General features: G+C 44.0%; 1 protein-coding gene across 18 annotated transcripts in view; it reads right to left on the minus strand.

Annotated features, from left to right (window-relative positions):
• Window positions 1-25159, minus strand: part of SPRING1 (SREBF pathway regulator in golgi 1) — a 316969-nt gene that overhangs the window by 237670 nt on the left and 54140 nt on the right. The window lies entirely within an intron of this gene.

The raw sequence follows: 25159 nt of genomic DNA on the forward strand, positions 1-25159 counted from the left end.
TATTTTTTTCTGCATTTTCTGAGTTTGTTGGTATTCTTTTTTTAATTAATTAATTAATTTTAAATCGAAGGATAGTTGATTTACAATGTTACGTCAGTTTCAGGTGTACAACAAAGTGATGCAGTTATACATATACATATATAATATATATACATATTTTTTTCAGATTCTTTTCCATTATAGGTTATTACAAGGTATTGAATATAGTTCCCTGTGCTATACAGTCGGTCTTAGTTGTTTATCTCTTTTATATATAGTGATGGGTATCTGCTAATCCCAAATTCCTAATTTATCCCTTCCCCACCCCGGGTATTCTTTGTTGGTAAGGATGTTTTAGTTGTTTTTATAATTAAATAAAAATAATAATAAACCTATTTTTGAACAAGTAGCCAAAGGAATGCATTTGATAAGTCACTCTGGACATCCATCAATGCGGCAACCTTGTCATTCTATAAGTTCTACAGGGCAATGAGGCTAAAGGATGGGGTGTGGGGGGATGGAGAGCACAGCCAAAGAGGTTTGAGGGGAGACCGGCAAATGCCTGGAGCCCAAAGGAGGCAGGAAACGGAAAGAATCGATCTAGAGGGTTTAGGGCTCAGATAGGGCACGAGGCTGTTCCATCTTTAGCACTGAAAATCCTGTGTCCCGGGAAACCCTCAGTCCTGGGCACAAGGGGACAGTTGGTCAGCCTACTGGGGAGTGAGGTAGTTCTGTAAAGAGACAGCAAACTTAGAAGGCAGCTGTTACCACCTTATGACTTTATCTGTCACCTCCATGAACATTCAGAATCCTTTAATAAAATGGCTTGTCCAAGAGGTCTGCTCTTTCTCAGTCCCCAAGAGGCCCCCTTCATTTCCTGAGAGATGACTTTATTCTCTATTTGTTTTCACAGTGGTCTCTTTAAAGTCTCAGCTGTTCCAGGGAGAGTAAATAGGTTTTAAAATTAATTATCAATTAAAGGGAGGTTAATCGGCACTGGGCTGGCCATCTATTTTGTCTGTAACTGAGGCAGCCCCCCTGCCCCCCGCTCCAGAATCCAAAGACCTACACAAAGGCCAGTAAACCCTGGCAGCAGAGGCTGTTCATATGTGATCTGTGGACTAATGAAAACAATCCTCAATGTTTACCTTTCCCCTGTTGGAAGGTGAATTCTGTGGTCATTTTGATTTTCCAGCTCATCAGTATGTATGCCAGCCTTCCAGGTGGGCTTACCAAATTAAAAAAAAAAAAAGTAGCTTACAAATATTTTATTGGCATAAAGATTTTTCACCAGCCCCCGCTGCACTTAGGGAAATTGCCACGATAGAGGAAGAGGGCAGCAAGGCCTAGAAGAACAGCGCATTTGTCACCGGGCGTGTATTTTCCCCTGTAATTAACATCTGGCACATCTTCTCATGTCCTGATTTCATTTAAACTCAGTCTGATTTCTTCTAAGCTCTTGACATGTGATCCTGTGTCTCCCTTGCTCCTACTGGAAGGCCCAGGGTCCCTTCAGGTGGGGAGAAGGCTGTGGTTTGTGTCAATAATGATCCTTTGCTGAATTCCACAGCTTCATCTGACCTCATCATTAATGAATATTTATAGGGAGCTGATAGGGAGCATTTGCAAATTCGGCTCAGGCCAGACAGGTGAGCACTTGCAACCAAGACGATTACATCACCTGGTGTTATGACAGGCACACATATGGAAATACACCAAATTACAAACAGGACCCGAGAGGATGGGGCAGGCTCTCCTCTGCATTCTGTCACTAACCTAGAATGCCTTAAAATGAAGAAAACAGGACTTGCAAAAGCCATGCATCATCTGGGTATTCTGGGAATGTCAATTGATGATCTGAAACCCAGGGAGTCTCTTGGGAGTCAGTCAGTGGAGTGTGAGAGTCCGTCGGTAGCATTAGGTGAAGACGCATGTGGGAACTGCCCTGTGACCACAGTCATGCTTTCTCCCTACTTTCTCAGCTCCTGCCCCTCTGTTAGGCTCAGAAGGGTCAAACCTACGAACCTACGCTGGTGGGTGACATGGGGGCCATCACAGGCCCCGGAGGTCAAGCATGTTCAACCCCTGGTAGTACCTTGCGAAGTCACTCTCAGTCACTCTGTCAGGCACAGGGGGCTGGCGTTAGCCCCACTGAGCAGAGGAAGATACTGAGGCAGAGAAAAAAAGGGACTCAGTGATTAGGGAAGGGGACCAGGCTTTCTGGAGAGGCGGGAAGAAAAGCCCAGTTCGTTTTCCGACTCCCAGGCTGCAGTTCTGGCTCTGGCTCCCTGCGGTAAATGTGTCCACTCCTGTTTCTTTCTCTCCATCCTCCCTTCTCCGGGTCAACATCCATTTCTTTTCCTTCCTCTTCCTTCTTCCTTGTATCTCTTAAACTGGGGTTTCTCAATCTCGGCACTATTGACAGGGCCAGGTAATTCTTGGTCTTTGGGGGCTGTGCTGTGCCCTGTAGGATGTTCAACAGCATCCCTGGCCTCTACCTACCAGATGCCCATAGCACCCCAACCAAGTTGTGACAACAAAACATGTCAAATTCACAGAGACAGAAAGTGGAATGGTGGTTACCGGGGCTGGAGGGTGTAGGAAAGGAGAGTTAGTATTTAACAGGTATGGGGTTTCAGTTTTGCAAAATGAAAAGAGGTCTGTGAATGGTTGGTGGTGATGGTTGCACAATAATGTGAATGTACTTAATGTCATTGAACTGTACGCTTAAAAGTGGTTAGGAGGGTAAATTTTATGTATGTATACCTACCACAGCTAAAAATAATAGTAAAATAAATGATTTAAAGAAAAAAGGAACTAGAGCTGAGTTCAATAGGGAAATGCCAGGGATGTGGCAAAAGCACTGGAGTTGGATATTTGAATTCTTGTCTCTGTCATGAGTTTTGTTCTCCCCCAGCAGAGAGGAAGGAGAGCATATGGACACAGCTGCACTTGTCCTAAGAGAGAAGCTACGCTGCCCGAGGCTCGAGAGACCCAGTTATCGGCGAGAATCTTGGAGAGCATTCTCTGTTTCTCAAATCCTACTGCTCTCCCCTTGCCCCCCACCCCACGTTAAAGAAAAAACAAACCCACTCATCATCTTAACCCAAGCAGCTAACAGAAATAGCAACAACCTCCTTGTGTGTCTCTGTGTAACATCCCTGCGATCTCTTGTTTGCAACGATCTTCTTGAGACACTATTTTAAAAGCCCCTATTGGCAAAAAGGGAGACTGCATCTTCTCCACTGGCAGCCTGCCCGCTCCACCCTGCTCAACCCATTGACTCCCCCAAATATGAAAAACCGAGGACAATTTGTTCCGATCTGCCACCGTGAGTGACGAAGGGGGAGGCTCCGCTGTCACCGTCTCAGTGGGCTTTCTGCAAAGCGCTCCCTCTGGGACTGTGCAGTTCACTGGTCAGACTGGCTCCCACCCGGCCTCTGAGCGGAATTTGCTGTGAATGGGGTTAATCTATACGGTCCAAAAGGTGACCACCAGAGGACTCAAAAGCAAAAGCGTGCAAGGTTGGAAAACCTTGCCGCTCCAGTCGGCGAGAGGCGAAGCTGACCCAGGTCAGTGATTAGGAGCTGCTTTGAAGCAGCCTGAGGGGCAGCATGGAATGGGTTATGCGGTGTGTACACAGTGCGTACAGGATCATTTAACAGGGTGGAAAGGTGGCGAGTTTTCCAGATTGCTTTAGCACTCTTTATTTACCCTACAGAAGGAGGTATGAGTGAACTGGACAGCTGACGATTCTAAACAGGAAGTCTATGGTGTGTGTGCGTGTGCGTGTGCGTGCGTGTGTGTGTGTATGGTGGGGTCTAGAGTCAACCTAAGATTTCAGGCAGAAGTGAGACGCCCTGTTGCTCTCTCTGCTGAGCCATGAAAGTCTGTCTCAAACATCCGGAAGTCAGAGCTGGTGAGTCTGGGGGACAAATATCGGCATAGCTTTTATTTTGAGCAGTCAGGCTATTTCAGCTTCCACTGTGCTCCTTGCGAAAATATTTTCCAGGAGCCGAACTGCGTCCAGACACAAAACAAAACCTTTTCATGCCATTGGGAGTTAAATATGCAGGGAAATAGAGTTTAGCATGTTTCTGTAAATATTCATTGATTCAGCAAAATGATGTTAGCACGGGCAAGGCGCTGTGCTCTCTAGGTCCGTGGATATCAAGATAAGAGCATTTTTAAATGACATATGTTTAAGTAAAAATACCTTGTGCTTAAACACCAATGTATCTTCCTCAATTTAGGACAGAGATCAGGTAGAGGCCCAGTGTGGCAAACAGGGGACATCCCTTTCCCTGGATGATGGGAACAGCCTTCTTGTTTCACGTTACTTCTGCTAACTACGCTTCTCAGAGTGAAGGTAAACATGAAGGCCAAGGGAGTTTCACAAATATTTGCTCTTTGGTTAATATTAATGTATGTTCATGTTTGCTCGAATTTTCAAGTATACCCTGAATTGGTACCAACTGGCCATAAATGAACTAGTAGCAAAACTGGTAAGAGCAACAAGGGAACAGGTGCTAGTTTCTTCATAACTATTTTCAGAGCCCTTAAATGGTGTCCTGGCATTTTTTTTTCCCTGTTTTTCATCTTTATCACCAATATTAAGCCCTGATATTGAGGAAGAAGAGAAGTTAACATTTTTCTAAGCACCCCTATGAAAGTGCTTTAAATTGTCCAGTTTCACGAACTTAGTCCTCATCTAGCCTCTGAGAGTGAGTTACCATCCCCATTTTACAGACTGAGGAAACAGGCACAGAAATAGTCATCTGCCAAAAGTCAAATGATTTGAGCCTGAGTCTGTCTGGCTGTTAGGCTTTCTATAACTATGCAAATAAATGAAAAATACGCTCCCCTCGTAGCACAGAAGTATGGAAAATAAATGAAATCAGAATTTGTTTTCCCTAGTGCATTATAAAAGCTTGTTTTTCAGATCATTAATCACTTGACAGAGAATAGGGAAGGGATGGGGAAACTGAGAACTCAAACATATACCCCAAACCACTGGTGGTTGCAGATGAAGCATCACTGAAATCATAATGCTGATCAGTGGGAAAATACAACTCGATTTGAAATGTTTGATCTACACCCAGCTTTTAGCAAGCTCATTTATAGCATAAATTAAAATAGATCAGCAACAAGGGCAGAGAAGCAGGGGGGGGTGTATTGAGAGGAGGAGGGGCTTTGGAGTCAGACCATCCTGGACCCCAAATCTGAATGCCCTCTGCTACTTCTAAGCTGTGTGGCCTCAGGCAAACTGCTTAAGCTGTCTGAGTTTCAGTGTCCTCAGTTATGAACTGAAGGTAATAACACTTACTTCAGCAGGGTTATGGTGAAGTTTAAGTAGGACAAAGTATACAAAGCACCCACCCCACTGGGGATAATCAATAAATATTCATTTCCTTCTCTTCTCCATTCACTAGATATAAAATTGTAACAAGTGTCTGAGGCGACTTCTAAGGCTAGATTGAGAATAGTATTAATAGACTATTAAGGAATTAGGAAATAATTATACTGGGAAATTTATTTGAGGCAGAAAAAATTGCTATCTATCTTTATGATCCAAATGTGTGCATCTATGGCCCATGTACATGTACTTGTGACACAAATGTGGAGACGTGTCCATTTCTGGGTTGGTGCCACAAAGATGCTAACACACATAGTCCTGCTTTCCAAGTCAGAGAATTTGTTCAACACAATCCTTCCCAAAGCATGTTCCTTAAAGCTCCAGTCTCATAATTATTTCCTAAATGGAAAACCAAAATGAGCATTCAACCTCTAAGTTTGGAAATCACAACATACTGTATCTCTCCCTCAGAAATTTTAATACACTTAAATGGCAAACCTATTTGACCACAGAACCCTTTTTCACTTAACATCTATTATTCATCTGATGAAACTAGTGTCCCAATAACACATGCTGGAAAATGCTGTTTTTAGACTAGTTGAAACCTACTGCCTTTCAACAGTATTAAAAGAATTTCTAGTCACTTCTGACTTGACCTCTGTTCCCACTGGCTTTCTCTTTCAAAGTCATTTCTGCTTTCACATGTGCTCACTGTGGTTTATTTACTTAATATAATAAGAGGCAATTTTTTCCCGTTTCAGAATGTGAGAGGTAGACTCTCATACGGGGGGGGGGAAATGACATTGCTGAGAATGAGGAGCGTTTCCTAAATCCAATGTCCACCGTAAGGAATAAACATAAAGTGGTACTTGCATCAATATGGGCCAATACTAATTTTTTGTGCTTAAAATTCCTTAAAAGTTCAACTGTCCATATTTGGCACATCAAAGAGGATTTTATGGGGCACATCAGAAGGGTATTCCTTTCAAAAGAGCCACAGAATCAAACAAGGACATAAAGTGCAATTTATCACTTTGTCAAGGTTCAGCAAGGTCCCAGTCCACATGTTAAGAGTCCCTGAAGCCAACAGGAGCCATCAATTCAACAACAAGCCATTAGTAATCAACAACAAGAGTCAGTAGAGACAATATCAACGAATTTGCAGAATACTGTCATACTTTAAATGGTTGTTGGCCAATACCCTCTGTAAAGCTGGAACTTCTTGCATGGCTGGTGCATTAAAACATTTTGAAGCCGTGGTCAACAAAAGACCTATTTTAGTGTTTGTGTCAAAAGCCTTGTGGGAAGCAGAATTCTAAAATGGTCCCCAAGATGCCCAGCTCTTGCTGTATATACACCTTTCGCAGTTCTTCAAACACTAATCTAGGTACTGCTAAGAAGGAATTCTGCAGAAGTCATTAAGGTTGCAAATCAGTTGACCTTAAGAGACACAGATTTTCCAGGTGTGCCTCACCTACTCACATGAGCCCTATAAAGCTGAATCTAAATGTCAGAGACAGAAAAGTCGGAGATTTGAAGAATGAGGATTCTATACGCCATTGTTGGCTTAATGATGGAGGGGGCCACGTGCCAAGGAATGTGGAGAGCCTCTAGGAGCTAAGAGTGGCTCCCAGCTGAGAGTCAGCAAATTCTAGAATCATAAGAAACTGAATTCCACCACCAACCAGAACAATCTTGGAAATGGAATTTTCCCCAGAGCCTCCAGATGAGAACTCAGCCCAGATGACACCTGATTTCAGCCTGGTGATACCCTGAGCAGAGACCCCAGCTCCCCCATGCTGGACCTCCACCCTTGCAGAACTGTGAGATGGTAACACTTTGGGTGTTATTTTAAGCCACTGAGCTTGTGGTAACTTGTTAGACAGCAACAGAAAAACTAATAAAAGATTCAATCAACTGAGGGGTAGTCTGCAGAGCACGAGGAGATGATTCTAAGTAAGGGCAGAATGCAATTGCTGTTAGGATCCCCTATTGCTTTTCTTGGTCCGGTTTCTCAGCTGAAAGTCAGCCATCAGAATTAAGATAAAAAACAGAAGTGGTGGAAATCAAAACCACCAAGTCAAAACCACAATGAGATATCCCTTCACACTCAATAGGATGGCTACTAAAAAAAGAAAAAGGACAATAACAAGTGTTGGTGACGATGTGGGGAAACTGGAGCCCTCATACACTGCTGGTGGCAATGTCAAATGGCGCAGCGCTTTGGAAGACAATCTGGCAGGTCCTCAAAAGGTAAAATATAGAGTTATCATATGACCCAGCAATTATGCTCCTAGGTATATATCCAAGAGAATTAAAGACGTATGTCCAGGGCTTCCCTGGTGGCGCAGTGGTTGAGAATCTGCCTGCCAGTGCAGGGGACACGGGTTCAAGCCCTAGTCTGGGAAGATCCCACATGCCGCGGAGCAACTGGGCCCGTGAGCCACAACTACTGAGCCTGCGCGTCTAGAGCCCGTGCTCCGCAACAAGAGAGATTGCGATAGTGAGAGGCCCGTGCTCCGCGATGAAGAGTGGCCCCTGCTTGCCGCAACTAGAGAAAGCCCTCGCACAGAAACGAAGACACAACACAGCCATAAATGAATAAATTTAAAAAAAGAAGTCACCACCAATAACATTAGTTTAAAAAAAAACAAAAACAAACAAAAAAAAGACGTATGTCCACACAAAAACTTGAACATGAACATTCACAGTAGCATCATTCATAATGGCCAAAAAGTAGACTCGACCCCAATTTCCATCAATGGATGAATGGGTAAATAAAATATATATCCATACAATGGAATATTATCCAGACAAAAAAATGTGGATGAACCTTGGAAACATTATGCTAAGTGAAAGAAGCCAGACACAAAGGGCCATATACTGTATCAATCCATTTATATGAAATGTCCAGAATAGGCAAATCAGTTGAGACAGAAAGTAGTATATTAGTGGTTGCCAGGGGATAGGGGAGGGGAAAATAGAGACTAATTGCTCGTAAGTATGGGGTTCCTCTTTGGAGTGATGGAAATGTTCTGGAATTAGATCGTGGTAATTATCGTATAACATAGCAAATACACAGAAAAAACCCACTGAAATATATACTTTAAAGGGGTGAATTTTATGTTATGTGTTAATTATATTCCAATAAAAATTTAAAAAATAAAAACAGAAGTGACAAAAAGCTCATAAAAGAAGAGGGTTTTTTTCCAAATACATCTTTCTCTGTATTTTATTCCATACCCAACTTTTTATTGTGAAAAGTTCCAAACATAAAGTTGAAAGAATGAATTCCTGAATATCTTCCACCCACATTCAACAACTGCCAACATCTTGTCATATTTGCTTCAATGCCCTCTCACTTTCTTTCCACACATGCACACACGGTTTGGTTTTTGTTTTTCCTTAACTGGATCACACCATAAGTTTTTTGAGGGTAAACAACACCTTTTGCATTCCCAAAGCCATCTAACAATAAACACTGGAGAATAAATGCAGAGCAATGTCTCACTCATCTCCAGAAACACTACTCTCTAGAGCAGTAATCTTCAAATACTGTGTGAGCAACAGAACCCTTCCTTTGATTGATATCATAGTCAGATGAGCTTTGGTTACCTAGAAAACATTTGTGAGGATTAAATGTAGCATGCTTGGTACACAGCGAGTGATGAGTAGCTGGTATTATTGGGTTGTAAGGAAACCAGGTTTTACTAAAATAGTAAACGAGCAGCTTAAGCTTGGGTATAAACAGGTTAAAGACTCTTCTGAATTAGGGAAGTTAATGCAGTAAAATTTGTGTCCTAGGCTTATCATCTAGTACAGAGGCAATAGCTAGGGTTCACTGACTGGTAGGGGCCTCCTGGAATGCTGGTTTGCTGTGATTGATTAGCACTGTCTGCCATGGCACTGGACGTGCTCTATTCTGAGGGGACATGTTTTCCACATCTGATCTAGATTTATAAATACAGCATGAATGCAGAGTAGAGGTCTGACCAGTCAAAGATCAATTTTGATAAAGACGTCTAGGTTCTTACTAAATGTTCTTCACCGTGCCTGACTTTTTCTTCTGGGTGTCATTTTACTGCTTACCTATGCAACCTCCCACCCACACTTTTCTCCCACCATCCTTTCTCTATTACCCAGATGACAGAACCACAGAGAGTTAACAGACAAACACAGCATGTGATACGATTGCAACCAAATTCTAACACACTGGTTTATGAATGCCTGGAAGCATGAAGAGATAAATAAGCGTCAGAAGGGGTAAAACTTCCTTTCCCTTCCCCCCTCAACTTGAAATAATTCAGCATTTCTTCCTGTCCTTCTCCAGGTATAATTCCTCAAACAGGGAAGATTTTTAAATGTATCTACATCAGAACCTTATTCACTATCTTAAGTAAAGACTCAGCACTCCAAGCCAGGGTGATGATAACTATGAATGTTTTGGCATTTCATTCATGGTACTCAGTTAAGTCATCTCTTTCCTCCTATATGAAGACTTTCTTTTGACCCACTCTAGACAATAATAACCCCTTGCATCTATATAACATAATATTTTTCAAAGAATTTTCCCCCAAAAATTATCTAACTGATTCTCATTTTACAGATGATAATTCAGATACTAAAGTATCTGAGAAACTAAGTGAACTCCCTGAAGTCACATAGGATGGTATAGCATGATCCAGTATCTCTCCCATGAACATTCTTTGGGGGTAGCGGGAAGAGGCTGGCCCACTTACCAGCTGCAGGACAAATACTGGCAACACAGTAAACCTCACTGAGCCTTGATTTCCTCATCTGTAAAACTTCAAAAGTTATAGCTACCTTTTAGGCTTGATATGAGAGGTAAAGATGTATAAAGTGCCCATCCCCTTGTGGTACGCTGAAAAATGGCCCTCCAAAGATACATATTTACTTCCTAATTCCCAGAAACTGTGAATATTAACTCATATGGCAAAAGATGCGATTAAGTTGAGTATATTGAGATGGGAAGATCATCCTGGATTAACCTGGACAAGCCCTAGATACAATCACATGTATCTAGAAGAGACAGGCAGGGGGAGGTTTGACACTGAAACAGAGGAGAGAATGCGAAGTGAAGGCAGAGGCAGAGATTGTAGTGATGTGGACACAAGCCAAGGAAAGGCAGCAGCCACTAGAAGCTGGAAGAGGCTTAGTGGATTCCCCTTAGAACCTCCGGAGGGAATGTGGTCCTGCTGACACCTTGATTCTGGGCCCACACTTACGCACACATACATACTGTATAAATATGCACGCGCACGTGCGTGCACACACACACACACACACACAAAGTAAGGTAATGATGGTGCCTGTCTAGTAGTGTCACTGGGAGGATGAAATGGGATGACGTCTGTTCCAGGTCTGGCACAGTTCCTGGCACATCACTCACACAGCCGTTGTGAGATATTATCTCAATAAGGAAAAGCTGTCATCTCAAAGTAAAACTCAAACTGAAGGTAGAAATCTAGATGAGTTTCCTGTTGCTGCTGTAGCAAATTACCACAGACTGAGTGGCTTAAAACACCAATTATCGTCTCACCATCCTGGAGGTCAGAAGTCTGAAATGCGTCGTGAGGGCTGCCTTCCTTCTGGAGAATCTGCTTCCTTGCCTTTTCCGGCTTCTAGAGGCCACTTGTGTTCCATGACTCTTGGCCCTGCCTCACTCCCACCTCCACTTCCATGGTCACATCATCTGTCACTCTGACCCTCCTGCCTCCCTCTGATAAGAACCCTTATGATTACATAGAGCCCACCTGGATAATCCACGCTAATTCCCCCATCTCCAGATTCTTAACCACGTCTGCGAAATCCCCTTTGCCACACAATGCAGCATATTCACAGGGTCCTGGGATTAGGCTGTAGACATTTTGGGGGGGCCATTATTCTGCCTCCCAAGGAAACCCTCAGTGCTCTGCTTCACCCATTAGAGGGGGAAGAAGTCCTCTAAATGGACCTGTTATTTTCTTTTTCTTTTTTACTGAACATAGTGGAAAAAAATGGAAATCTGCATTCCAATACAATATTTATACTCAGACACGTTTACATGTTCAGGAGCCTATTAAATTAGGAGATTTAGAATCCAAAAGGCAGATCACTTACCTCATACACATAACAATGGGGGATGGAAAGAGGATCTTGGATAATGTTCGTCACTTTCTTTTAAAATGTTGCACACGGATCACACAGCAGCATTTCTGCTGCAGCTCCTCAGCAGCTCATGTAATCAATGGCAACATTCATTCCAACAATATTCCCAGCCACCTAATTTCCATGACATCACTGTTTCTTTCGATAGAAAAGAACTCTGCACTTTCCCAAAGGAATACGTTTTGGCTCTCTATTTATTTCTCTGCATCTTCTATTGGGCTGGCCAAAAAGTTCGTTTGGTTTTAAGTTAAAATAAATGACATTTTTCAGAACTTTATTGAACAACGTATTCCCTAACCGAACGAACTTTTTGGCCAACCCAATACTTTTTCCTACGAATCTTCTAAGCCAGACAGTCCCAGTTTCATATATATCTGCTGCCTCTGTGCCCCAGAGTGTCTGTCCCCTCCTTCCTTCTTCTCTCTGACAACCCTTCCTCTCTCTCATCCTCTGCTTAGGAAAATCTTCTCACTAACTCGGATGTTCAAACCTGACATGCAAAGGGGAGGGAGGGTGTCTAATGCTCAGAGTATTTAAGACTCAGTCTGAGAAAGGAGAGAAGCGGCTGCCTAGGGTGGGGTGGGGGAGCGAGGGGCACGGGAAGTGACTGTCAATGGGTATGCAATTCTTATCGTGAGAGCTGCGCAACTTCGTGAATATATTAAAAACCACGGATCTGCACGCTTCACATGGGTAAATTATATCTCGATAAAGCTATTTTTTTTAAAAAAAGATTCAATCTAACTGGCTCAATAAATAAGAGTAGGTCTTCTTTCCTTAGGAAGTGTGCCTATTTTCAGTACAGGTAGTAGGCTACGTGTCCACTAGAGGAGACCATCAGATTAACAGACTGTGACACAATGACAAGATGAGAGCTGTGACAGAGAGAAGCAGAGAGAGCTTCAGGAACACAACAGGAACCAGCAGACCTGGGATGCATTTAGCCCATCCGTCCCATCAAAGCCAGAAAACCACCCCTAGTAAAACTGTCCCTGACCCCCCAACACCTTTCACAATGCCCCCTTGCCTCACTGCACCATACCCTCCACCGGCCTACTAGTTCATCAGTGCCTGGGTTCCTGGGTCCGTTCCTGGTCTCTGCCTGGCTACTCTGCCTAAGCTGGCAAGGTATGCTGGGCTAGGGAACTCTTCCCAGCAAAGGCGACACTCCATCCCAGCCTTGAAGGATGCTTAAGAGGTACCCAGGTGGAGAAGGTAAAGAAGATGCGTTCCAAGCCAAGGATGTGCCTGTACAAAGACACAGGAGTTGGAAGCATATTTAGTCAAACTCCAGGAATCATAAGTAGTTCGTGTGGCCAGGCCATAAGGAGGGTGCACGCCAGGAAAGGGGAATAAAAGGGGCTTCACAATGGGTGTCATGCTGAGGAGTTAGGACATTATGCTAAGGGTTATGGGCACTCTTCAAATGCCTGTGAGAGACATGACTATTCACAGCAGCACTGTGCACAATAGCCAAAAGGGAAAGCAACCCAAATGTCCATCAACAGCTGAATGGATAAACAAAATGTGGTGTGTCCTTGCAATGGGGTATTTATCCAGCCACAAAAAGGAATAAAGCACTAACACATGCTACAATGTGGATGAACTTTGAAGACATTATGCTAAGTGAAAGAAGCCAGAAGCAGCAAACAAATATTGTACCATTCCATTTGTATGAATTATCTTGACTAGGCAAATTCACAGAGATGGAAAGTACATTAGTGATTACCAGAGGCTAGGGTTGAGGTGGGGGGTTAGGGAGTTACTGCTTCCTGGGTAAGGGGTCTCCTTTAGGGTTGATGGAAAAGGTTGGGAAGCAGCCTATGGTGATGGTTGCACAACATTATGAACATAATTAGTACCCCTGAACTGTACACTTTAAAATGGTTAAAACAGCATATTTTATGTATGTATATTTTACCACAATTTCAAAAACAATTTGGGACTTCCCTGGTGGAGCAGTGGTTAAGAATCTGCCTGCCAATGCAGGGGACACAGGTTCGAGCCCTGGTTGGGGAAGATCCCACATGCCGCGGAGCAACTAAGCCCGCGCACCACAACTACTGAGCCTGTGTGCTAGAGCCCATAAGCCACAACTACTGAGCCCACGTGCCACAAATACTGAAGGCTGCGCACCTAGAGCCCATGCTCCGCAACAAGAGAAGCCACCGCAAAGAGAAGCCCTAGCACCACAACGAAGAGTAGCCCCCGCTCACCACAACTAGAGAAAGCCTGGGTGCAGCAAAGAAGACCCAACACAGCCAAAAATAAATAAAATTTTAAAAAAATAATAATAAAAATTTTTTTTAATTTAAGTATGAAAAACACAAATGTTCATATAGCATTATTCACAATAGCCAAAATGTGGAAGCAACCCAAATGTCCATCAGTAGATGGGTAGATAAACAAAATGTGGCATATCTATACAATGGAATATTATTCAGCCATTAGAAGAAATGAAGGGCTGACACCTGCTACAACATAGATGAACCTCCAAAACATACGTTAGGTGCAAGAAGCCAGATACAAAAAGTCACATACTGTATGATTTCATTTATATGAAATGTCCAGAATAGGCAAATCCATAGAGACAGAAAGTAGATTCATAGCTGTAAGGCTGGGGAAGGAGGAATGGGGAGTTATTGCCTAATGGGTATGAAGTGTCCTTTGGGGGCGATGAAAATATTTTGGAACTAGATAGAGGTGATGGTTGTACAACACTGTGAATGTACTAAATATAAGTGAAATATATACTCTAAAAAATGGTTAATTTTATGTTACATGAATTTTACCTCATTTTTTTTTTTAAAAGCATGAGAGGAACAGCTTTCTCGTTCAGTAAAAATCTGTCCCACAATTTGAAGGGTTTATATTACTGAGCAGAGCCCCACACCCAAGGCGGGGTCTCCACTCTCATGAAACATTCTCCTAATTCCTCGGGAACACCTGCCAGCCAGTCAAAAGAGGGGGGCCTTCGCACCCCACCCTGCAATGCAGCAGCTTCCAAACTGAAACCAAAGTGTTGAGAAAAGTGGGCAGATTCAAGGTCATTTCCGAACAGTAAGCCCTGCCCTCTCCCTCTGAACCACAAAACAGAACTTACACTTAAAAGGGTCACGATCTGGCCTGCCTGGGAATGAGGGCGGCCAGGTCTGTGTTTGGAAACCGCTGCAGGAAATACCTCTAGTTCTGGACAGCTCGGGGCCACTGACAGAATTCTTTTCCCAGTCCTCCTGTCCACGTATACACTATTTTTAAAAATTTCCTCCAGATGATTTCCACCCCTGGTTTTTGGTCTTTCTTCTAAAACCACAATCTTACTCCTTCTAGTTCAACAAGTTGAGGAGGAACTCAGCGAGTGCTTTAGAAGATTCTGAGGTGAGAGTGAAGTTGACGGGGTTTGGCACGCCGGGGCACTGGCTTGGTTCCTTATGTTCCTTGAGTCCTTGAGTCTTTATGATAAGCAGGGGCATTAATTTTTCCCTCTGTGTGAATGAGGCCACCCACGGGCTCCAGATGTACAGAGGCAGCAGCAAGGGAAAGCCGAGCCATGCAATTTACTCACAACACCAGTGGCCTCAGTGCAGAGCAGCTTTACAGGCCGAGGAGAGTATTAACAAGAAAGCAGAATGATGAGAAATTTGCCTTATGATTCTCTACAGTGGCTCTCAACTGGGGGATTCTTGGCTATGTGACATTTGTGGTTGTCACAGCTAGGAAAGAAGGTGCTACTGGCATCTATTAGATAGAGGTTGGGCTGCTGCTCAACATCCTACAATGCACAGGACAGCCCCCTACAGTAAAGAATAATCCAACCCAGAATATCAATAGTGCCAAGGTTGAGAAACTCAGTTATATTGCATTTACATTACAAGACTATTTTTATTTTATATTTTGAACATACAGTAGTCAATAAGAAAAGGGAATTTTACATATGAAGACATATAAATAGGACCTCAAATGTTTATCCAGAGTATTTCCCAATGATATAATTCCTAAAATAAAAAATTAAATAACACAGAATTTTGAAAGCTTCCTCATTTTTCTTCCTTAATCTACACATCTACAGACTAGGGATTGTCTGAATATGCGCCTGTAATGCCCACATTAGGAACAGCTATGCCATAGAGGAAGTCTAAATGGGATTCTGGGACTTGGAGCTCTATTTCCAGATGAATAAGATGGCTTCTGTTCCCAGGTGGCACACAATGTGAGAAATTTTCTAATAGTCATTCAAAAATGCTTATAAAGATAGGCAAAGAGGCGATTCACTTCTCCTGGGGTATTCAGGAAAAAATAACCAAGAAAGTGGATTTTGAACTAGGTCCTCTAGTAATTCTTCAAGAGAATAAAATGAGGAAGAACATTTGAGACAAAAAGAGCTGAGACATTGTTATGTATTGAACTGTATTCCCCCAAAGGAGATGTTAAAGTCCTAATCTCCATATCTGAGAATGTAACCTTATTTGGAAATAGGGTCATTACAGATGTAATAATTAGGTCATACTGGAGTATGCAGACCCTTAATCCAATATGACTGGTGTCTTTATAAGAAGAGAAGAAGAAACACAGTCACACAGAGGGAGAATGCCATGTGAAGATGGAAGTGGAAATTGAGGTATGCAGTTGCAAGCCAGGTAATGCCAAGGACTGCTGAGAACCACCAGAAGCTGGAAGAGGCAAGGAAGGATTCTCCCCTACAGATGTCAGAGGGAATATAGCCCTGCCAACTCCTTGATTTTAGACTGCAGCCTCCAGAACGGTAAGAAAATAAATTTCTGTTGGTTTAAGCCACTCAGTTTGTGGTACCTTGTTACAGCACCCCAAGGAAATTAACACAGGCATACAAGAGTTAAATAACATAAAATTCCTTCATTTTGAACAATTGGATAATTGTTTCAATCAATGTGGTGGTGAGTAACGGAAGATTCAATGCTGAAAAGATACCAGAGAACCTGTCACATTTTTCTTGAAGGCTATATGGAGGAGGTGTGACTGTGGGAGCTGTGAAAAAGAATGAAAGTGATAGAAGGGAGATGGTTTGATAAGCTGAGAATCATGCTAAGAAAAGCTGTAAATTCTAAGATGAGAGGCAAGATGTAGGGTAGCATCAATGCCAATTTTTAACTAAACCATCAACTGGGAAACTTTCGAACCCTGGATATCAGTAGTGTCAATGATAAGAAGATATATTTAAGGCTTTAATGTCAGGTTAGAATCAAAAAGGAAGAGATAACTGAAAAAGAAGAAGGAAGGAGAGGAGGAGGAGGTAATGAACAAATGGAAACACAGAAATACAATTCCATATTTATAACACCAAAAAAATGAAATAAATGTAAAAAAGTATGTACACAACCTGTACAATGAAAACTACAAAACATTGCTGAAAGAAATTTTAAAAGACCAAAATAAATGGAATGATATACCATGTTCATGGATGGGTAGAGTCAAATTGTTAAGATGCTGATTCTTCCCAAATAGATTCAACATGACTCCGACCAAAATTCCAGCAGTGTTTAATAGAAACAAGCCTATCCTAAAATTTATGTGGAAATGCAAATGACCTAGAATAGACAAAGCAACTTTTTAAAAAGCTAAACAACATTGGAGTACTAACCTGACTATGTGGTATTGGTTGAAAAGATAGACATATAGATCAATGGAACAGAACAGAGAGTTCAGAAATATACCCACAGGTATATGGCCAATTGATTTTTGATACAGACATCAAGGTAATTCAGTGAGAAAAAAAAGTTTTACAACAAATGGTGAAGGGACAACTGAATATCTGCATGGAAAAAATAAAATTCAAATCCTACTACATATGGATCATAAATGTAAGTGTTAAAGCTAAAACTATAAAACTTCTAGAAGAAAACACAGGAGAAAAACTTTGTGATCTTGGGATGGGCAAAGATTTCTAAGATAAGACACAAAAAACAAAGACCATAAGAAAATTGATGAATTAAACTTTGTCAAAATTTAAAACTTGGCTCTGCGAAAGACAGTCAAGAAAATGAAAGAAAAAAAAAGTGCCAAGCAACAGGCTGGGAGAAAATATATATATCTGACAAAGGACTTGTAGAGAGAATCTAAAAAGAATGCTTACAATTTATTCATAATTCAAACAATCTCATTTTTTTATGTTTATTTATTTAATTATTGATTTATTATTTTTGGCTGCGTCGGGTCTTAGTTGTGGCACGCGGGCTCTTCATTGCAGTGCACAGGCTTCTCTCTAGTTGTGGCACGTGGGTTTTCTCTCTCCAGTTGCAGCGCACAGGCTCCAGAGCACATGGGCTCTGTAGTTTGTGGCACGCGGGCTCTCTAGTTGAGGCGCTTGGGCTCAGTAGTTGTGGCATGCAGGCTTAGTTGCCCTGCAGCATGTAGGATCTTAGTTCCCCGACCAGGGATCAAACCCGCTTCCCCTGCATTGGAAGGCAGATTCTTTACCACTGGACCACCAGGGAAGTCCCAATCTCATTTTTTTTAATGAACAAAAGATTTAAAAAGACAGTCCTAAAAGAAGGTATATAATGTCCAATAAACACATAAAAAAGTGCCCGACACTAGTCATCAAGGAAATGCAAACAATAACCACAATGAGACACCACCACACCCATTAGAATGAATAACATTAAAAAGACTGACAATATCAATTGTTGGTGAGGATGTGGAGCACCTGGAACTCAGATATTGTTGGTAAGAATGTGAAAATGGCACACCTACTTTGGATAAAAGGTCTGGCAGTTTCTTAAGAAGTAAATATATACCTACTATACAACCCAGCTACTCTTAGGTATTTATCTTATCCAAGAGAAATGAAAACGTATGTCCACACAGTCTTATACACAAATGTTTATAAGACCTTTATTCATAATATCCCAAACCTGGAAACAACCCAAATGCCCATCAACCAGGTAAATCTATAAACAAATTGTGAAATGCTACTCAACAGTAAAAGGAAATGAACTACTGATATATGTAACAATGTGGCTGAATCTCATAACCCAGTAAAAGAAGCCAGACACAAGAGTACATACTGTCTGATTCCATTACATGAAATTATACAAATTGTAAAAGTGGAGTGACAGAGAGCAGATCAGTAGTTGCCTGAGGGCAGAGGTGGAAGGGGGACTGACTTCTAAGAGGCTGGAAGGAATCTGCAGGGATGGGTGGGGGTTGTTGGAAATATTCTATACTTCGATTGAAGTGATGGTTATCCGGGTGTAGACATTTGTCAAAACATCAACCCATACACTTAAAATGGGTTTATTGTGTGTAAATTATACCTCAAAAAAGTTGATTAAAAGAATAATGAAGGCAGCGCGAAGATCTCTTTGATACTTTGGGAACCTAAGGAGGCTTGGCTGGGTTGTGGTTTGATTCTGCTTTGTGTTGCAGCAGGCGATGTTATTCAGGCGTTCTGTTGACATGCAGCTAGAGACCAGGCTTCTTGGGTTTTTCTCTGCTGACTTATGTGTGTGTCTTTCCAGTACTCAGTAAATGATGACAGTAAAAGTTTTGAGTCAATTCTCATCTTGTGTGCTCTGTGGCAGGGAACTCTGATTGTGATTCGCAACGTTCCCTGTCAGCTTCTCTTTGAAAACGCAGAGAGAGTGAAAACTGTGTCCTTTACTTGAAAGACGGAGGCCAGTTTGGGTAAGCACCAGCCTGAATCAAAAGCCACTTAGCACAGGCTCTGATTGGGAAGAGTTGTGACCCTCGGCTCCTCCTTGCCCATCTGCAAACCAGGAGCCCTGGTGGGGTCTCCTGGACCCCTATGAGGAGTCTGACCTATTGGAGGTGGCAGTCTCATTGATTCCCTACCACCTAAGCTCATGTTGCAGACTTGTAGGGCCCATCAGCACCGAGAGAATGCCTGAAAGGTTTACCCCGTTCTCAGGTCTGATGTTACCTAAGCCATCCTGGACAGGTGAGAGGGTAGTTTGCCCTACACCTTGCATAACCAACTGCTGTGTCGACAGCGAGCGACTGTGTGAGATGTTAAAGGAGAAAGGGACGATCTGAGGCCCAAGATGTGGACAATCCATGGGTCAGTGTCAATCCACCTAACATTCTGGGGTCCAGGCGGCCACCACATGAGGGCCTAGATGACCAGGGAGAATCCAGGAGGTGCCACAGGATCGGTTAATAAGGTAAGGAGTTAGTCTACCCGGTGCTGCTGGCAGGGAAGCAAAGGACGAGGAAGCAGTGTGGACTTCTGTCTCGCCTGCCCAGGTGTTCTGTCCACCTCCCCCCCGCAATCCCACTCCACTCAATACCTACCCAAGAGGCAGAACAACATCTTTAAGATGAACCGCATCATTTTTCTTTTCCAAACCCTTCAGTGGCCTCCCTTTTCATTTGGGATAAAATCCAGAAAACTTTCCTGTGGACCATGAACCCCTGTGCATAGAACAATGTCCCAGGGCACTTGCTTATAAAGCAGATTCCAGATTGCTTGTCCAGAGATGCTGATTCCAGAAGCCTGAGATGGTCCCAAGCATCTCAATTGGCAGCAAGTCCCTGAAGAAATCCTGATGTGGGTGACCCATGGATTCCCCTTCAGAAATTCTGTTCTCCAGATCTGGCCTCCCCAACCTCTCTTCTTATTCCGTGTTGCTCGCTCTCCCCGGCTAATGATCCCCAAGTGCACGAGTCCCCTTCCTTTCCTCTGAAGGCAGCGAGTCCTTTCCCAGTGGCAGGGTCCAGGAGGGCCCTTGTCTAGGCTTTAGCCATGGGCGCCGATCTCCATCAGCTCCTCCCACATGCATTCTTTGATTTAGACAATTCTCATTGCCTCAAAGGCATGTTAAGTGCTATTTCTTTGAGTTAAATGTCTAGCTCCCTACAAGTCTGAAAGCCCTCTGAGGGCAAGAGCTTCATCTCTCTTCTTTGCTGTACACCAGAGCTGAGCACACTGCCTGGTATATAATCAATACTCAGTGGCCTGCCCCCCACCATATTCCCTCCTGGGGGGCAGTGTCAAGTCCTCCCCATGCTATTTGGGGAAGCAAGCACCTTGGGTACCAGCAGCAGAGAGGGGCTCAGTCCTTAATACCAATTAACACTTGCAAATGGCCCCAGGACTCTTCCCAACATTTTAAATCCTATGCCAGCTGTCATAGCTCAGTTCTGACTCAGGAACCACCTGCATCAGTGGGACCCTGGGCACCCTTGCTCACCCCACTCCCCAGGGACAGCAGTGACACAACCTCAGAGTCCCATGACCTTCACCAGCCTCACCCCACCTCCGAGCCCTCGGAGACCAGATTCAACTCACTTGAAATCAAAGTTTCCTTACGTGTCTTTGCAGGGGTGGGGCAGAATCCTAAAGGAGATGCTCTAATGAAATTATTTTCCTTCATTTAAGGGTAGGGAGGCTTTAGGTCATTTTAAAGATTCCTTCTCCATTTTACTAAAGCTTTGTTTATTTGTTTGTTTGTTTTCCCAGCAGGTCTACTATGATATTAACCAAGATCCCTAGACTCCTCATGGGAGGGGCATGGTTTTAGTAGGTCATGTACCCCTTGTGGATATTCATGGCTTTTGATCCTTTTTTAAAAGATTGAAAATCATTGATACAGAAGAAGCAGCAGCATCTTTGTAAGCAAAATGCTTGTGTTCAAATCCCAGCTCCACACCTTCAAAATGAAGTAACTCTGGGCAGACCATTGCCATGTATAAGTTCTGCAGAGGGCTGTCAAGGGGTCTTTCTACATGGAAGCCCTCCTGAGCTACCAGGTCAGAGGGCACGCGTGTTCTCTGAGAACCCCAGCCAGGCACCCTTAGGCAACGACATCCGCTTTTTTCACCCACACCGTGCAGGTGATTCCCGTCCTACAGACGAGGAAACAGGCCAAGGGAGGTTACTGAAGGTCCCTGATAATGACTGAAAGGAGCTGAATCTTGCAAGCAGAAGGGAAGAGAAAAAGAAAAAAAGAAAAAAACCCAAACCCAAAACCAAAATCATGCTTCTTTGTTCGCCTTCTGGAACTCAGACTCCCGACTTGCCAGAACGAGCATTACGTTGAGTCCTGGAATGTTTTTCAAGACGAAGATAGCTTTCCCATCCTGTCGTGTTTTTCACTCTCCCCTGATTCCCACCTGCTTGTTGCTGTCTGCTGGTGTCACACCTTCTGCACACTCGGAGCTCAGAGCAGAGTCGGGCTGGGTGAAACCGGGGCTCCATCTGCCCGCGTGCCTGCTGGGGGGTGTCTGAAGGTAACTTTGTGCCGGCACCCTTTGCCAGGAGGCTGAGAAGCCTTCTGCAGTGCCACCCGGCTCCCATCCACTCTCGGCAGAAGAAGCCGGTACCAAATCCAGCCGCTGGTGCCACTCAGCCAGATGGCAGGGGAAGCAAAACAAAAGTGACCTTGTTAGCAGACTGTGTCTTCCCCGGGAGAAGCTATTTTTGTTGTGGTTGTGAACTGAAGTTGTCTCGGCTGAGTTCTCCTTCCCTGCGAGGGCTGTGGAATGTTAATTTGTTCCAAAGTTCAGTATTTTGATTAGAACCAGGAGTGCCAGATTTTGTCAGAAACATTTTGGACTGGGGTAGGCTCATGCGCACTTACTCTTGCTGGCTCGCCTGCGCTCTCTCTCTCTCTCTCTCTCTCTCTCACTCTCTCTTGGCTGCTGTACAAAGTAAATGTTGCTGCAGCAGCTGCTCTGGGGGAACAGCCCATCACAAGTCGAAGCTGAGGGGTAAACCGGTTCCTCCCTGTATGTGGCCATGACCTCATCGCCACAGAGGCACCCAGACTGGGGACGGACGTGAGACAGTACCACCAGGACACACCCTGGGTTTGCGTGACAACAGCTGAGAGCCCAACCCAGAGCCTGGAACATAGGGGTCCTCAGTAAATAAAGGTGTGCTGAGAAAAGCACGAGCTCCCCCAAGGCTCAAAGCCATCAGTTTCTGCAGCCAAGAGGTCACATTCAAAGGCAGTTCTAGATTCTGAAAACCTTCCATCTATCTTTGGCTCTTGTCTCCTGACCATCTTCACTTCTCTCTCTAATGAGTTATGAACCCAAGCCATGTGCAACTATATTCTGCATTGCAAAATAAACACAGATAAGATGAAAGTGCCCACCAACCTCAAGCCCCAATCCTAGCCCTCCAGGCCTTCCTGGATGTAATTAGGTGCAGGCCCTTCACCACTGCCTCATCGCGACTGATTGTATCAAACCTATTATTTGTCGTCAGTCTGGTGGGTGAAAAATGGCTTTTGGTCTTTGGTTTGTTTTTGTTTGTTTGTTTTGTAGCATAGAACAGTGGTTAAAAACATGGACTTTACACCCAGCTTCCCTGCAATCTGATGCTGGCCCAGTAGTAGTAGTAGTAGCAGCAGCTGTGTGGACGGGTTAATCCTGGCTGAGAGTCCACTTCCTCATGTGTGGAATAGGAAAGGTTTTGGGGGTTAGTTCCACGGTGGTTGGGGGCATTGTATGAACTTACACGTGCAGAGTGTTCAGATCAGGCTGGCCCGTGCAGGCACGCTGAGGGGGGCTTTTATCATCTCCCCGGTCGCTCATAATGTTGGACACACATACCCCTGTCCCATCCCTTCCCTTTCAATTTGGTGTAGATGATTTCCCACATTTCCCAGGTTCCACACCACACAGAACTCGGGAGCAGGGATTTCTGGGCTTCTGTTCCAGCTGCCGTGCAAAGAGAGAACAAATACTTGGGGTGGAGTAACTTTCCTGTTTCTTCCAGCTGGGACAATTAAGGTCTCCAGGGTGTAGGGACTCCTCCAGAGGCACAGAGGCCACTGAGGCACAACCAGGATCAGTACCCTACAAGACAGGTCTCCCTCTCCCTCTCCAGGGCCAATGCCAACTGGCCAGTGGTAGCTTCCTGAAGAACTGTGTTGAGGAGGATTCTGAAGTACAGTAGAGATGCTGATGGGGAAGCTATGCTTTGCTGTGAACACAGAGTGGTGGTGCCTGCTTTTCCCTGCTGCCCCCACTCATCTCCTGCCCATTCCACCTCCCACCCACCACTGGGTTGCCTGCCAGAGAATAATGCCTTCACTGAGAGTAAGGGATATAAGCCCTGCTGCACCCAGGCTGCTCAGGCTTTGTTTCTGGACTTCTTTCTTCCTCCGCCTGATCTAAAGTTACAGGGTTCTGAAGGGCTGAGCAGCCTGTGAATGGCCTTCTCCAGCAGGAAAAGCTAGATGCCCTGGGCCGCTCCCTCATCCACTTAGCAGCCACAGTAGAGGTGTTCAGAAATGCAGCAGCACAGTCTCTGGGCTACAATCGTTTAGAAGCACTAGTAAGCCTGCAGCTAAGACTTGGCTCTCTGAGACGCCTGTGTACTCCTGGCCTTGGATCGATACTCGGAGGGGTGGAGCAGACGTGCATGCTATATACACTGAGGTGGGCGTTGCCGCTCCGGGCTGCAGCTCGAGAGGGGCCTGGCTGGCCTCCCCTCCCTCTCATTTCCCCTTGCGGGGACAGGGGGTCCAAGGAGGGCTCTGCTGCAGGCTGCCATCTGCTGCTGCAAACACCTGTGCTCGCTGCCTTCCAGGCAGACGAACTGTCTGTCCTTCTTCCCCTCTTCCCTCCAGCTGCTCCTCCTTCCCTTTCTCCCAAGAAGGCCTTTCAAATGCATGTGCAGACTGCAGGCAGATGCTCGGGATGCTTCCCGGACTGTCCAGGTACAGGGCAGCCAGCACTTCTTCCTCAGTACCTGGGCAGCCAGATCCACGAGCCTCTGGAGAGCTCACAGGTGCACCCTGCTTTGAGAAAACCCAGCAGGAACAAAGTCCACATTTGCAAAGCAGACTCCTATGGGGCAAAGTGTCTCTACCCTGCACAGAGACCCTTCTGGCCGATTTAATGATTTCTTTTCTCCGTTGCTTCTAGGCTCTTGACCAGAAGAAGACGGGCACATGTACTGGATCACCTGGAGCTTTTTCAACATTCACCTGGCCAGTCCCCATGCTTCCCACTCCCAGGCAAAGTGGGGAGGGGAGTTAGTTGAAAGATATCCCTAGGGCCCAGGTAATGCTAATAGATCCTCTTCTACCACTGCCACTGCTATCCTGGTCCATTAAAGCTCTGATTTAAAAATCAGCAGTTACTGACACAGTGGGCGAAAGGACAGTCTCTTCAACAAATGGTGTTGGGAAAACGGGATATCCACATGCAAAAGAACGAAGCTGTACCCTTAGCTTACACCAGACACAAAAACTAACTCAAAATGGATTAAAGACCTAAATGTAAGACCTTAAACTATAGAACTTCTAGAAGAAAACATAGGGGAAGAGCTCCAGGACACTGGAGTTGGCGATGATTTCATGGATATGACACCAAAAGCATAGATGACAAATGCAAATATAGAGAAATGAGACTATATCAAACGTAAAAACTTCTGTGCTTCAAGGGAGACAATCAACAGAGTGAAAAGGAAATCTACAGAATGAGAGAAAATATTTACAAACCATACATCTGATAAGGGTTTAATATCCAGTGTACGTAAGGAACTTCTCCAACTCAACAACAAAAAGACACATAACCTAATTAAAAAATGGGCAAAGGACTTGAATAGACAATTCCTCAAAGAAGATACACAAATGAGCAACAAGCATATGAAAAGATGCTCAACATCACAAGAAATGCAAATAAAAACCACAATGAAATATT

Source organism: Balaenoptera physalus (assembly GCF_965194825.1).
Source record: "Balaenoptera physalus genome assembly, chromosome: 12".
Taxonomy (NCBI): domain Eukaryota; kingdom Metazoa; phylum Chordata; class Mammalia; order Artiodactyla; family Balaenopteridae; genus Balaenoptera; species Balaenoptera physalus.